The sequence below is a fragment of the Salmo trutta genome, chromosome 34 (assembly GCF_901001165.1).
Source record: "Salmo trutta chromosome 34, fSalTru1.1, whole genome shotgun sequence".
Lineage (NCBI taxonomy): Eukaryota > Metazoa > Chordata > Actinopteri > Salmoniformes > Salmonidae > Salmo > Salmo trutta.
The window spans coordinates 37,631,756-37,649,763 of NC_042990.1; the positions used below are offsets into that span (position 1 = coordinate 37,631,756).

Sequence of the window (18,008 nt, forward strand, 5' to 3'; positions counted from 1 at the left end):
CTACTTTTGACCAGGGCCCAATAGAGTAGTGCACCGTGTAGGGAATAGTGTGTCATTTGGGATGTAGATCATGAGTCAGACCAGCTGCAGTATGTACGATAACAACTGCTACGTCCAATGCTGTCAAGTCCACTCTAAACGTAATGTGGGTTAACGAGAAAGCTTTTCTCTGATATTCATATGTGACATATTGAAACCACCTATTCGTTTTCGACTGACATGAGAGACATATTAACATATATATGTTGGCCAGTTGGCTGCAAACATTTGATGAACTGTAGTCATGCCAGTCTACTGATTTAAATTCAGCAGATATTTACTGATTCTACTGATTTCAATTCAACAGATTTTTACTGTTTCTACTGATTTGAAATATTGATTTGAGTGAAATGGTCTTCCTGCAACTTGACCCACATCTAAATGACATATGGCTGATTTAAACAGCAACATGTATTCTCCATATTATCATATGGCTGATTTAAACAGCAACATGTATTCTCCATATTATCATATGGCTGATTTAAACAGCAACATGTATTCTCCATATTATCATATGGCTGATTTAAACAGCAACATGTATTCTCCATACTATCATATGGCTGATTTAAACAGCAACATGTATTCTCCATATTATCATATGGCTGATTTAAACAGCAACATGTATTCTCCATATTATCATATGGCTGATTTAAACAGCAACATGTATTCTCCATACTATCATATGGCTGATTTAAACAGCAACATGTATTCTCCATATTATCATATGGCTGATTTAAACAGCAACATGTATTCTCCATACTATCATATGGCTGATTTAAACAGCAACATGTATTCTCCATATTATCATATGGCTGATTTAAACAGCAACATGTATTCTCCATATTATCATATGGCTGATTTAAACAGCAACATGTATTCTCCATACTATCATATGGCTGATTTAAACAGCAACATGTATTCTCCATACTATCATATGGCTGATTTAAACAGCAACATGTATTCTCCATACTATCATATGGCTGGAGTGATTTAAACAGCAACATGTATTCTTCATATTATCATGTTTACTTATGTTTTTAAATTGGTGTTTTAATTGTATATTAAATTAATAACCACACAGTTCAGTGTTTATGCTGTGTATAAATCAAATCTTGAACTTGGGCTGTCTAGAAGGCATTACGTAACTGTTGAGACTGCCGCTGAGAACTTTTAAACAGAAGTATTATCTATGTCCCACAGGAGGGGAGTTGAATTCCTTGCAGTAAATCTTAACAACAACAAAAAGAGCCGCAGTAAAATGTATTACCTCGATGTCCTGCGGTTACTCTGCCACCTGTGCTTTCATGATTTTGGCTCCAAACAAAGAGTTACTCTGTCACGGGAAGTATATCCACTGATTGAACCATAATATATATATATATATTATGTAAAGTCTCAATTCGATTAGGCTTGCTTTAGTTGAGACTCTGACATGTGACGTCAGAGCATTGCCTGTTGTGTATTATTAACCAGGAACCAAACGGAAGCAAACGGAACGAAACGGGGAGAGACCTAGCTGAATTTGTCCAATACAAAAGTGTCGTTTTAATGCAAAACGTTTTCGTTTGTAGTAAATGGTTCCCGTTGCAAAACGTTTTGTACTAATGATTACACCCGTGCCAAGACGCAGAGTCGCGGATGCCCCCTCTCTCTCTCCACCCGTGCCAAGACGCAGTCTCTCTCTCTCTCTCTCTCTCTCTCTCTCTCTCTCTCTCTCTCTCTCTCTCTCTCCACCAAGTGCCCTCAATTATCAACAGAGTCCTGACGCTGCATGTGTTACTGAATATCTATGAATACATAACAAGCATACTGACAGACGAAACGAAATCACTAGCACCAAGAAAGTTTCTCTATCTCAAACTTCATTCAGACCTGTTTATAAAAAAAAAATGTTTAAAAATGATCTCACACTTGCGTGAACCAGAAACGCCTATTGTCTGTGTTGCCACCCTCAACTCCGTCTCAGCTTGCCGTCTCGTCCCTTGAAGCTCTCTGTACAGTACAACATCGTTCACATACTTTAGGTGTGTCCTGGAAAAACACTTCTGAACTCCCCGGGGTAGGAAGCCTACTATGAATGGAATCACTGAAGGAAGGGAACTGTTCTGTAGTTGCCTGAGCTATTTTAATAATGTCAGTGTCAGTGACGGAATGGAAGAATATTCAAAAAACGTTGTTTATATTGAATAAAATGTTCACATTAACTTAAATCATTTTCCATGATCTTATTTTGTTATTTGAACGCTATTTTTTTATTATCCACATCTTTGGATTAAACAACGAAAGGCCAACAAAGGACTATGCACACGGTGTCAAACTATCTCTGAACTCTACTCTAAATAACGCCACTATACTGCATTACACTGTTCATCGCTCTGCATTTAGATATAGTCATACTGATACTGTAAATACACGGGATATCAACCATATACCCACTGTATATTATCCATATACCCACTGTATATTATCCATATACCCACTGTATATTATCCATATACCCACTGTATATTATCCATATACCCACTGTATATTATCCATATACCCACTGTTTATTATCCATATACCCACTGTATATTATCCATATACCCACTGTTTATTAACCATATACCCACTGTATACCCACTGTTTATTATCCATATACCCACTGTATATTATCCATATACCCACTGTATATTATCCATATACCCACTGTATACCCACTGTTTATTATCCATATACCCACTGTATATTATCCATATACCCACTGTATATTATCCATATACCCACTGTATACCCACTGTATATTATCCATATACCCACTGTTTATTATCCATATACCCACTGTATATTATCCATATACCCACTGTTTATTATCCATATACCCACTGTATATTATCCATATACCCACTGTATATTATCCATATACCCACTGTATATTATCCATATACCCACTGTATATTATCCATATATCCACTGTATATTATCCATATACCCACTGTATATTATCCATATACCCACTGTATATTATCCATATACCCACTGTATATCCACTGTATATTATCCATATACCCACTGTATATTATCCATATACTCACTGTATATTATCCATATACCCACTGTATATTATCCATATACCCACTGTTTATTATCCATATACCCACTGTTTATTATCCATATACCCACTGTATATTATCCATATACCCACTGTATATTATCCATATACCCACTGTATATTATCCATATACCCACTGTATATCCACTGTATATTATCCATATACCCACTGTATATTATCCATATACCCACTGTATATTATCCATATACCCACTGTATATTATCCATATACCCACTGTTTATTATCCATATACCCACTGTTTATTATCCATATACCCACTGTATATTATCCATATACCCACTGTATATTATCCATATACCCACTGTATATCCACTGTATATTATCCATATACCCACTGTATATTATCCATATACCCACTGTATATTATCCATATACCCACTGTTTATTATCCATATACCCACTGTATATTATCCATATACCCACTGTTTATTATCCATATACCCACTGTATATTATCCATATACCCACTGTTTATTATCCATATACCCACTGTATATTATCCATATACCCACTGTTTATTATCCATATACCCACTGTTTATTATCCATATACCCACTGTTTATTAACCATATACCCACTGTTTATTATCCATATACCCACTGTATATTATCCATATACCCACTGTATATTATCCATATACCCACTGTTTATTAACCATATACCCACTGTATATTATCCATATACCCACTGTATATTATCCATATACCCACTGTTTATTAACCATATACCCACTGTATATTATCCATATACCCACTGTATATTATCCATATACCCACTGTTTATTAACCATATACCCACTGTTTATTATCCATATACCCACTGTTTATTATCCATATACCCACTGCATATCAAATGTATACCCACTGTATATTATCCATATACCCACTGTATATTATCCATATACCCACTGTTTATTAACCATATACCCACTGTATATTATCCATATACCCACTGTATATTATCCATATACCCACTGTTTATTAACCATATACCCACTGTACATTATCCATATACCCACTGTACATTATCCATATACCCACTGCATATCAAATGTATACCCACTGGATATTTGTATCTCCGCTCGTTCTCTTACAGCTCTATGATCACTAACTAGTTGTATATAATGTATTTGTTTAAACTGTCTCTAAATGGTGTCTATCACTAACAGCACCATATCACCAAGTAACATTCTGAGGATGTGTAAATGTACTTGGCAAATTTTAAAGTTGATTCTGATCAAAAATATTGTAGCGAACGGTGGGTCAGGGAAGTGTGATGAGTCCTCAGATATCATGGTCATCCCACTAGGTCTCAATTCTCTGCCTCAATCAGTATAGCTGTCCCTGAGTTCCCTTAACCCTAAATCAACCACTCCAACCCTAACCTTGTCCCCAGGCTTATTGTAGAGAGAGAGAGAGAGAGAGAGAGAGAGAGAGAGAGAGAGAAAAGGAGAGAGAGAGAGAGTGTGTGTGTGACAGAGAGAGAGAGAAAAGGAGAGAGAGAGTGTGTGTGAGAGACAGAGAGAGAGAGAGAAAAGGAGAGAGCTGGGTCGTGGACGAGACTTCTCTAACTCTAAAACGCCACTCTATGACCACTTCATAAGCAAAATAGCACATCTCTGATAGATAGATAGATAGATAGGTAGATAGAGTTCATTAGTCACATGTACAGGGATGCAGATGTAATTGCAGGGTACACGGAACATCTTACACTCTGATAAAAAAGTAAAATAAATAAAAAACAGAATTAAATTAAACAAAACCAAGATGGAGATAGCGTGCCCTCTAGTGGTGGACTCGCCCCTCTACACCCTGGAATTGCGACGTCAGAAGGAGCCCTGTTGTGTGTAAGTGCCCTCTGTACTACAGCTCTTGTTAGGTCTGCATCATCATGCTTGCCTTGTAATCATTGGTGGTTCAAGCCCCACTGTTTATTACAGAGTCTGTAAGGGATAGTGTGTGTAGCTAAAATTATATCAAGATCATCATGTGAATTGAATCTAGCAAACTAACCAGCTTGCTAACTTAGTTATCTTCATCTGAGTGTTTTGCTTCATTAGCTTGTCAGCTAGCTAGCATTAGTTATCTTCATTAGCTTGTCAGCTAGCTAGCATTAGTTATCTTCATTAGCTTGTCAGCTAGCTAGCATTAGTTATCTTCATTAGCTTGTCAGCTAGCTAGCAATAGTTATCTTCATTAGCTTGTCAGCTAGCTAGCAATAGTTATCTTCATTAGCTTGTCAGCTAGCTAGCAATAGCTAACACGTGGCTTGCTAGTTCAAATGAAGCATAACTGACAAAGGTGTGACTATTATAAACTTTTATTCATCATAAACATTACAAGTCAAAAGAATTTTAACAAATTAACAACAACAAAAATAAGGTAGGACACTATTTGTTATAATAATTGTACATTTGATCTTACTTGAAGAAAAAAAACACCAATGATATTAGGCAAAGCTAAGCAAGTTAATAAAAAATGACCCTGAGAGCAAAACTTATAGTAGCAACACATCTACAGTCAGTGGCCCACTTCACATTTTGTTCAATATTTTGCTAGCTGGGTAGGTATGTACACAAGTAAATTAGCTGAATTTCTAATTATATAAGACGCATTAGTATTTGTCAATAACTTTCAGTCATGCTTATATCATAACATGTCTGATAAAGTTCAGAACATATAGGTTAAAGGTTAGTACATTTCTTTTATGTCTGTCACCATCTCTCCACCCCAGTGAGGATTGAGTCCTGCTCAGCAGGGCAGTCCCTGGTCTCCAGAGCCACCCGTAGTTTCTGCCAGAAGACCCCGGTGTACTCCCCAGCTCTGGGCCAGCTGAGGTAGGTTTGTCTCTTCAGCAGCCTCCTCATGCGGTGGTAGGGAGAGAGCTGCTGGTCTGCGATCTCCTCTAGAAACACCAGAATCAACCCATCCTTTTGCTCGTCAAACAGATGGAAGCTGGAGAGTAAAGTAGAAAGTCTTTATGAAGTACAGTATATGTGTGTTTCTGTGTACTGTGTTAGCAGTTGATGTTATTCTTCAATAACACAAACTCCAAAGCAAATCAGGGGGAGAAAAATATGTTTATTTGAGAAGGACAAATCATAGATGTTATGCTGGGAGTTAGATATTCAGTCTCCCCTGTCCTCAGCTTTTCTCCACAGAACAAAGGGACAGGATGCCAAGGATGCCAATGTAAGTCCCGTGTGGCTCAGTTGGTAGAGCATGGTGTTTGCAACGCCAGGGTTGTGGGTTCGATTCCCACGGGGGACCAGTACGGAGACATTTTTTTATGAAATGTATGCATTCACTACTGTAAGTCGCTCTGGATAAGAGCGTCTGCTAAATGACTGAAATGTAATGCCATTTATAACCCCCTAGCCTGGGGTTTAGTCCTTGCAGTACAACATGGCCAAATAACAAGTATCCTGCTCCAGACTCAATGTACAGAATGTAGCTCTGAGTTCAGGACTGACATTCCACAGCTGTTGAACTGAAACCAAACTCATATTTACAATTGACCATTAGTACTCTAGTTTTTAGTCCTCCCATCCTCTGCGTTGTGTATTTATTGTCAAAATGTTCTTATAACTGTATAGGTAATTGAAGATTGTTAGACCTACCTGGCCACCTGTATCTCTCTGGAGCACCACTCACTCTCCAGATAGTGACAGCTGATCACACAGATGGTCTTGCGTCTCCTGTGATGTTTTCTATGATGGGTTTGCCTGGCTGGAGGTCCCGGTGGTGCAGACACAGCTTCCAGCCCTGCTGCCTCTCCAGCTCTGGCAGCAGCTCCCTCAGGACCCAGGGCTCATCGTGGGTGTTGTAGGAGACGAAGGCATCATACTTATTAGCTGCATGGCTGTTCCTCCGCTTGGTGTCATAGAGAAATTCCAGGAAGAGGTAATAGGAATAGACTACTTGCCATCTCAGGAGATGGTAGATGAAGGACCCCAGCAGGGTGAGGAGGACCAGAGAAGTGGTGGACAGGAAGTAGAAGAAGCCTACGTCTACTGAACACGGACGTGTGTCAAGATCCAACAGTTTAGTGCCCCTCAGATTGTCTGGATAGCTGGAGTTATAGTCATGGGCTTCACCAACTTGTGTTTGGTTATTGTCCTCCCCCCACTGGATGAACCAAGCATTTCTACAGTCACATATGAAAGGGTTATTATTAATTTTCAAGGACGTTAAGGCAGGGAGAGAACGTATCAATGTCTCATTGATCTCTCTAATCTGATTGTTTTCCAACAGCAGAAATGCAACTTGAGATAGATTGGCTAGTATGAGGAAATCCAAAGACTGAAGTTGGGATTTGGACAGATATAGTCTGCTGATTTTTGGCATTGGAAGAAACAGCTCTGGAGCACATTACTGCTGATGTCAAGGTACCTCAATTGGGGTGTGTGAATGAATGTGTCTGGGTGCAGAGACTTAATATTTAGATACCCTGCCCTGAATTCTGATAAAGATTTCAGACCCTCAAGAAAGTTTGATGGTATATTATCCATCCGTTGGCTGAAGATGTATAGAATCTTGAGGGATGTCAGGTGATAGAAGGGTGGAGGGTTGAGTTTATCATCTGTTTCATATTTGATATGATTGGAAGAAATACTGAGGCTGGTTAAGCGTGTTAGTCCTCTGAACACCCGGTCTCTAGTTTCAGTTTGACTGATTCTATTTGCTGAAAGAGTAAGGCTTCTAAGGTTGACCATCACCTTAGATGCCCCATCTTCTAAGCCGGTAATTTGATTGTTGAATAAAAGCAATTCCTTGAGTGATTGTAAGCTTTTAAAATCTTCTTTTCTGACAGAACTTAGTTTATTGCCTCGCAAATCCAAGATCTCTAGTTTTTGCAAACCATTCTTGAAAACATCACTCAAGGCCAGGATTTGGTTTGTTCCAATGTTTAGGAACTTTAAGGACTTCAAATCCTGGAAAACACAGCTTTCAAATTAAGGGATTTTGTTTTTGTGAAGGAAGAGTTGTGCGAGTCCAGTAAGATTGGCAAAATCTGAGCAGTCTAGTATATTGATTCTATTGAAGCTGAGATCCAGGGCATCCAGAGTGGGGAGATTACTTGTGGCTTTGGACACAGATGAAAGCATGTTGTGTCCCATTTCCAGATTTCGCAGCTGCTTCATTTGCCAGAATGAAGAGTCAGACAGATCAATCATATTATTATACTGCATTCCCAGATCTGTCAGCTGAGTGCAGGACTGCAGGAGTTCCTCAGAAACAAAACTGATGTTGTTATATCTAAATTGGAGTATTCTTAATGTAGGTATGTGGCAGGCAATATTGGTGAGAACCTTTGTATAGGCAAACGTCTCTATTCCTGTCACGCCCTGACCATAGAGAGCCCTTGGTTCTCTATGGTGTTGAGGTCAGAGCGTGACTAGGGGGGTGTTCTAGTCATTCTATTTCTATGTTGGTGAGTTGTATGGTTTCCAATTAGAGGCAGCTGGTAATCGTTGCCTCTAATTGGGGATCATATTTAGGAAGCCCTTTCTCTCACCTGCTTTGTGGGATACTGTTTCAGTTAGCGCCTATGTGCGCGCTGTACTTCACGGTCGTTGGATGTTTTGTTGTTTTTTTGTTGTTTCACTGTGAATTAAAATTATGTTGAACACAACTCACGCTGCGGCTTGGTCCGCTCTGTACGACAATCGTGACAATTCCTAAATGAGAAAGTGTCCGAGATTCGAACAGGGAGTTGAAGCTCCGCATCAACATGCTCATAACCTCCAGAGACGTGGATTCCACTCATGTCAAGACACGACACGTTCCTCAGAAAAGACTCGTCTGCCACATCCCATTGCATCCTTCTATTATGACCACAGTAGGCTAAGTTTATCTTCTGAAGGTTTGGAAAAACACTTCCTGTGACGATGGAGATGTCCAATGGATTCCCAGACACATCAAGCACTCTCAACCCTATGGACTTGTTTGATATTTCCCTTCATTTAAAAACTGGTAAATCCATTCCTCCCCAAAGTACATCTTCTGAAAAATGTGGTAATTTTATAATAGGCTGAACCTTCTTTAGACTGTGCAGTTTATTGTTGGTTATGTTCACTACATGTAATCCAGAGAGAGACTGAAAGGATGATGACCTAATAGTTGTGATTAGGTTGCTATTTAGGTATAGCGCTGAGAGGTTGGCCAGGCCCTGAAACATGTGGTCTGAAATGGTGGTGAGCTGGTTATAGCCCAGGTCTAGCCTTTTGCAGAGCCACAAGGTGGAGGACAGCTCCATCTTCAACATGAGAGATTACGTTACTGGACATGTTCAAGAAATTTAAGGACTGATAGATCTTTAAAATCAAACTCTTTGATCTTTGAAATTGTATTAATAGAAATGTCTAAAGATCTGACTATTGATGGAATGTCTTCTGGTATGGTTAGGAGATTCCTGTTGTTACAGAGTACTGTCATGTTAACAGTATATTATATATACTGTATATATGCAGTGTTTCAGGAAGTATCCCTTTACTGGATCAACAAGGATCCAGACATACAGCAGAAACAGACAGCAACAAAAAAAAGACCCACTTTCCCTTCCTGGTGTGGTCATCGTGAGTTTCAGTGTGAGTATCTTCCTCATTAAGGCTAATGTACAACACACACTGGAGCCTGGTGAGGTTCCACTCAAGATAATAAAAATAAAAGAGATGTCTTCAATGTATTCTTCAGATCTAAAGTAGACAATAAAAAATACACAGATACTTGAGGGTGTTTGAAAGACATACAGTACCTTGAAAACTATTCCCCATCTTGGATTTTTGTTTTTTTACTGATAATACAATGTTTTGTACTTATCTACGCAACTTTTCCTCAAGTTGTTTTTCTTTCAGTGTTAAAAGAGTTACCAATAGACAGTACCAAAAGCAAACATGCAATATTTGAACTACCTCATTTACCTTACAAAACATTTGCTGTATCATGGTAGACAATGTGTTTACACAGGCAGCCCAATTCTGAAATTATGCCCAATTATGGGCAAAAGAGTTGATCTGATTGGTCAAAAGACCAATTAGTGAAAAAATATCAGAATTGGGCTGTCTGTGTAAACACAGCCTTAAGCTTAATGCTAACATATCAGCAAACGTGAGAGAAAAATAACACTGCAGAGGTAAGCAGAGGTAGGCAGAGGTAAATGTAAATGTTGGTAAAAGCAATATTCTCGAAAATAGATAACATCGTCGGACAAGGACACTACATCACACGGGAGATAGGCAAGCCAAAACAGCAATGTAGATAAAATATCTTAAATAGTAATTATTTTTTACTCACATTTATCAGAAGATGACAAGAGTTCGGGTTCAATACGGTTCAATAGGGAACACCACATTTTACTCCTAAATATGTAAATATTCTGAATGGGGAACTGAGAAAGAACAAATATAGACGATCATGTGAGGAAAAACACAACTAACTGCAGGTCAGTTCCTTTTCAATGGATCCACAACTTCTTTAGTGACACACCCCAGGCTGTTAGAGTAGAGAGTAAAGATATTTTGAATTGAGACAGGCAAGGATAAAAGTTTGCCATCAGATTTTGTACGTGGTGGATCTCCGTGGATCAGTGTCTGCATTCTGTAGTGGAGTGGCCTAACGTTATGATAATGGAAAATGTATTGGGTAATTCATTACGGAATATGAAATATGGATTTATCTATATTCTATCGTAAACTGGACACCACCTATCATTCTTAGCAAGTAGGGATAAATCGTAAGCCTACCTGTCACAATTATACCTGTCACAATTATACCTGTCACAATTATACCTGTCACAATTACACCTGTCACAATTCCACCTGTTACAATTATACCTGTCACAATTATACCTGTCACAATTATACCTGTTACAATTCTACCTGTCACAATTATACCTGTTACAATTATACCTGTTACAATTCTACCTGTCACAATTATACCTGTTACAATTATACCTGTTACAATTATACCTGTTACAATTATACCTGTCACAATTATACCTGTTACAATTATACCTGTTACAATTCTACCTGTCACAATTCTACCTGTCACAATTCTACCTGTCACAATTCTACCTGTCACAATGATACCTGTTACAATTATACCTGTTACAATTCTACCTGTCACAATTATACCTGTTACAATTATACCTGTTACAATTCTACCTGTCACAATTCTACCTGTCACAATTATACCTGTTACAATTCTACCTGTCACAATTATACCTGTTACAATTATACCTGTTACAATTATACCTGTCACAATTTTACCTGTTACAAATCTACCTGTTACAAATCTACCTGTTACAATTCTACCTGTCACAATTCTACCTGTTACAATTATACCTGTTACAATTATACCTGTTACAATTATACCTGTCACAATTCTACCTGTCACAATTCTACCTGTTACAATTATACCTGTTACAATTCTACCTGTTACAAATCTACCTGTTACAATTCTACCTGTCACAATTATACCTGTTACAATTATACCTGTTACAATTATACCTGTCACAATTCTACCTGTTACAATTATACCTGTCACAATTATACCTGTTACAATTATACCTGTCACAATTCTACCTGTTACAATTATACCTGTCACAATTCTACCTGTCACAATTATACCTGTCACAATTATACCTGTTACAATTATACCTGTTACAATTATACCTGTTACAATTCTACCTGTCACAATTCTACCTGTCACAATTCTACCTGTCGCAATTCTACCTGTTGCAATTATACCTGTTACAATTCTACCTGTCACAATTCTACCTGTCACAAATCTACCTGTTACAATTCTACCTGTCACAATTATACCTGTTACAATTATACCTGTTACAATTATACCTGTTACAATTATACCTGTCACAATTCAACCTGTTACAAATCTACCTGTTACAAATCTACCTGTTACAATTCTACCTGTCACAATTATACCTGTTACAATTATACCTGTTACAATTATACCTGTCACATTTCTACCTGTCACAATTCTACCTGTTACAATTATACCTGTTACAATTCTACCTGTTACAAATCTACCTGTCACAATTCTACCTGTCACAATTCTACCTGTTACAATTATACCTGTTACAATTATACCTGTCACAATTATACCTGTTACAATTCTACCTGTCACAATTCTACCTGTCACAAATCTACCTGTTACAATTCTACCTGTCACAATTATACCTGTCACAATTATACATGTTACAATTATACCTGTTACAATTCTACCTGTTACAATTATACCTGTCACAATTCTACCTGTTACAAATCTACCTGTTACAATTCTACCTGTCACAATTATACCTGTCACAATTATACCTGTCACAATTATACCTGTTACAATTATACCTGTTACAATTATACCTGTCACAATTATACCTGTTACAAATCTACCTGTCACAATTCTACCTGTTACAATTATACCTGTTACAATTATACCTGTCACAATACTACCTGTTACAATTATACCTGTCACAATTATACCTGTTACAATTATACCTGTTACAATTATACCTGTTACAATTATACCTGTTACAATTATACCTGTTACAATTCTACCTGTCACAATTCTACCTGTTACAATTCTACCTGTCACAATTATACCTGTTACAATTATACCTGTTACAATTATACCTGTCACAATTCTACCTGTTACAATTATACCTGTTACAATTATACCTGTCACAATTCTACATGTCACAATTATACATGTTACAATTCTACCTGTTACAATTATACCTGTTACAATTATACCTGTTAAAATTATACCTGTCACAATTATACCTGTCACAATTATACCTGTTACAATTATACCTGTTACAATTATACCTGTCACAATTCTACCTGTCACAATTCTACCTGTTACAATTATACCTGTTACAATTATACCTGTCACAATTATACCTGTCACAATTATACCTGTCACAATTATACCTGTCACAATTATACCTGTCACAATTATACCTGTCACAATTCTACCTGTCACAATTATACCTGTTACAATTATACCTGTTACAAATCTAACTGTTACAAATCTACCTGTTACAATTATACCTGTCACAATTCTACCTGTCACAATTATACCTGTTACAATTATACCTGTCACAATTATACCTGTTACAATTATACCTGTCACAATTATACCTGTCACAATTCTACCTGTCACAATTCTACCTGTCACAATTATACCTGTCACAATTATACCTGTTACAATTATACCTGTCACAATTATACCTGTTACAATTATAAGCCAGATTCAAAATCTCAGAGACAGTAATATTATTTTATAAAACAAAGATTTATTATAAAAACAAGATAATACTACAGTATACAATGACAGATTATCAAATGATCAGCTAAGGAAGTAGTTAGCCAGGGATACTGGCAGGTAGTGTTCTCCTGGCATCCGCCAAACCCAGATTAGTTTGACGGACTGCCAGATGGTGAAGCGTGATTCATCACTCCAGAGAATGCGTTTCCACTACTCCGGAGTCCAATGGCAACAAGCTTTACACCACTCCAGCCAACGCTTGGCATTACACATGGTGATCTTAGGCTTGTGTACGGCTGCTCGGCGCCATGGAAACGAACAGTTCTTGTGCTGACGTTGCTTCTAGAGGCAGTTTGGAACTTGGTAGTGAGTGTTTCAACCGAGTGCAGACGATTTTTATTCGCTACATGCTTCAGCACTTGGTGGTTCCGTTCTGTGAGCTTGTGTGGCCTAAAACTTTGCAGCTGAGCCGTTGTTGCTCCTAGATGTTTCCACTTCACAATAACAGCACTTACAGTTGACCGGGGCAGCTCCAGAAGGGCAGAAGTTTGACGAACTGACTTGCTGGAAAGGTGGCATCCTATTGACGGTGCCACATTGAAAGTCCTTTTACTGCCAATGTTTGTCTATAGAGATTGCATGGCTGTGTGCTTGATTTTATACACCTGTCGGCAATGGGTGTGGATGAAAATAGACAAATACACTAATTTGAAAGGGGTGTCCAAATACTTTTGTATATATAGTGTGCAAAACATGACATGTTCTCCTGTTCTCCTTTAAAGAGAAAAATTAATCACAACGGGGGGGGGGGGGGGGGGGGGGGGAGAGAATACACAATTTAAAATTTCTACAGCACAGAATGATCATAGTATGCATCAGTAGACTTTTTGCATCCCAGCCCAGATCCTTACATAAAGGTTGTTGGTGTTAACAAGAATGTCCTCCATGATTCCATATGACTAGTCTGGATTCTGTCCGTTAAGAGCAGGAGCGAGTCATTTGGCGGGCACCTGCTGTCACGGTGCCATCCTGTCCTGGATAGAACATTTATAAGTGGATGTTCTACCGGTTAATGGCCCTCTGGAGTGTTATCTTGTAGTCCAGAGTGTGCTGGGAAAGACGGAGTGGCTGGGATGTGTCAGGTCTTTTCATCTCTACCGTTGTCATGCCGATAGGCGAGTAGATGTGTATCGGGTACGGTCTGCCAACTGCCAGACATTTGGAATTGGCCTTGGTCTTTAGTCAGCGCGACGACCCTACAATCCCAAATGGCACCATATTCTCTACATAGTGTACTACTTAGGGTTCTGATCACTGTGGGCCCTGGTCAAAACTAGTGCACTATATAGGGAATACTGTAGGTTGCCATTTGGGAGGCCAAAAAGCTAGCGTACACAGAATGAAAAACTGCATTAACTATAACCATGCAATATTACCTCCAATCCCTTGAGCCGACTCTCCCCCCATATATCCTATAATGATGAAGCAGTAGGGACAGACGCCTGGCATGGGGCGACTCTACACAGAGGCATTCATTTAGATGAGTGCAGTCACTTACCTAATGTGCAAAAGTCATATAAATATGCAAAACAGTGTAGGGGGCCAAGCAAGCATCCTTGACTCTCACTGTTGATTGTAAGGTGACAGAACACAACTCACTGTAAGGTGACAGAATAATGTTCACTGTAAGGTGACAGAATAAAGTTCACTGTAAGGTGACAGAACACAACTCATTGTAAGGTGACAGAATAATGTTCATTGTAAGGTGACAGAACACTGTTCATTGTAAGGTGACGGAACAACGTTCACTGTAAGGTGACGGAACAACGTTCACTGTAAGGTGAAAGGTGACGGAACACCGTTCACTGTAAGGACCATGTTCTACTAACTGAACTACAGAGGACCATGTTCTACTAACTGAACTACAGAGGACCATGTTCTACTAACTGAACTACAGAGGACCATGTTCTACTAACTGAGCCACAGAGGACCATGTTCTACTATCTGAACTACAGAGGACCATGTTCTACTAACTGAACTACAGAGGACCATGTTCTACTAACTGAGCCACAGAGGACCATGTTCTACTATCTGAACTACAGAGGACCATGTTCTACTAACTGAACTACAGAGGACCATGTTCTACTAACTGAACTACAGAGGACCATGTTCTACTAACTGAACTACAGAGGACCATGTTCTACTAACTGAACTACAGAGGACCATGTTCTACTATCTGAACTACAGAGGACCATGTTCTACTAACTGAACTACAGAGGACCATGTTCTACTAACTGAACTACAGAGGACCATGTTCTACTAACTGAACTACAGAGGACCATGTTCTACTAACTGAACTACAGAGGACCATGTTCTACTAACTGAACTACAGAGGACCACGTTCTACTAACTGAACTACAGAGGACCACGTTCTACTAACTGAACTACAGAGGACCATGTTCTACTAACTGAGCCACAGAGGACCATGTTCTACTATCTGAACTACAGAGGACCATGTTCTACTAACTGAACTACAGAGGACCATGTTCTACTAACTGAACTACAGAGGACCATGTTCTACTAACTGAACTACAGAGGACCATGTTCTACTATCTGAACTACAGAGGACCATGTTCTACTAACTGAACTACAGAGGACCATGTTCTACTAACTGGACTGCAGAGGACCATGTTCTACTAACTGGACTGCAGAGGACCATGTTCTACTAACTGAACTACAGAGGACCATGTTCTACTATCTGAACTACAGAGGACCATGTTCTACTAACTGAACTACAGAGGACCATGTTCTACTAACTGAGCTTCAGAGGACCATGTTCTACTAACTGAGCCACAGAGGACCATGTTCTACTATCTGAACTACAGAGGACCATGTTCTACTAACTACAGAGGACCATGTTCTACTAACTGAACTACAGAGGACCATGTTCTACTAACTGAGCTACAGAGGACCATGTTCTACTAACTGAACTACAGAGGACCATGTTCTACTAACTGAACTACAGAGGACCATGTTCTACTAACTGGACTACAGAGGACCATGTTCTACTAACTGGACTACAGAGGACCATGTTCTACTAACTGAACTACAGAGGACCATGTTCTACTAACTGAGCTACAGAGGACCATGTTCTACTAACTGAACTACAGAGGACCATGTTCTACTAACTGGACTACAGAGGACCATGTTCTACTAACTGGACTACAGAGGACCATGTTCTACTAACTGAACTACAGAGGACCATGTTCTACTAACTGAGCTACAGAGGAGCTTTTCCCTCCTCTGTATGTATTTGGATAGTGAAGCTAAATGTTTTAATTTGGCTCTATTCTCCAGCATTTTCGATTTGAGATCATATGTTTCAGATGATGCGGCAGTATAAAATGTCACCTTTTTGAGGGTATTTCCATACATACCTGTTTTACAATTAAGAAATGAAAGTACTTTATGTATCTAGTCCCCCCATTTGAGGAAGTGATAATTATTTGGACAAATTCACTTATATTGTTTCAACGTAGTCAAACGCTTAGTATTTGGTCCCGTATTCCTTGTACTCAATGACTACATCAAGCTTGTGACTCTACAAACTCGTTGGGTGGATTTGCAGAGGTTCAACAGCAGTAGAGCCTGCCACAGATCGACATGGACCACGCTTCAACTGCAGTAGAGCCTGCCACAGATCTACATGGACCACGCTTCAACTGCAGTAGAGCCTGCCACAGATCTACATGGACCACGCTTCAACTGCAGTAGAGGCAGCCACAGATCTACATGGACCACGCTTCAACTGCAGTAGAGCCTGCCACAGATCTACATGGACCACGCTTCAACTGCAGTAGAGCCTGCCACAGATCTACATGGACCACGCTTCAACTGCAGTAGAGCCTGCCACAGATCTACATGGACCACGCTTCATCTGCAGTAGAGCCACAGATCTACATGGACCACGCTTCAACTGCAGTAGAGCCTGCCACAGATCTACATGGACCACGCTTCATCTGCAGTAGAGCCTGCCACAGATCTACATGGACCACGCTTCAACTGCAATAGAGCCACAGATCTACATGGACCACGCTTCAACTGTAGTAGAGCCTGCCACAGATCTACATGGACCACGCTTCAACTGAAATATAACCACATATGAAACAGGGTTCAGTATGCTGTGTGTGAAACAGGGTTCAGTATGCTGTGTGAATCAGGGTTCAGTATGCTGTGTGTGAAACAGGGTTCAGTATGCTGTGTGTGAAACAGGGTTCAGTATGCTGTGTGAATCAGGGTTCAGTATGCTGTGTGTGAAACAGGGTTCAGTATGCTGTGTGTGAAACAGGGTTCAATATGCTGTGTGAATCAGGGTTCATTATGCTGTGTGAATCAGGGTTCAATATGCTGTGTGTGAAACAGGGGTTCAATATGCTGTGTGAGAAACAGGGGTTCAGTATGCTGTGTGTGAAACAGGGTTCAATATGCTGTGTGTGAAACAGGGTTCATTATGCTGTGTGTGAAACAGGGTTCAGTATGCTGTGTGAATCAGGGTTCAATATGCTGTGTGT

General features: G+C 39.2%; 2 pseudogenes; both read right to left on the bottom strand.

Annotated features, from left to right (window-relative positions):
• Positions 1-6,718: 6,718 nt before the first annotated feature.
• Positions 6,719-7,954, bottom strand: LOC115174128 (toll-like receptor 13; annotated as a pseudogene).
• A 681-nt stretch (positions 7,955-8,635) lies between these two features.
• Positions 8,636-10,503, bottom strand: LOC115174129 (vasorin-like; annotated as a pseudogene).
• Positions 10,504-18,008: the final 7,505 nt, after the last annotated feature.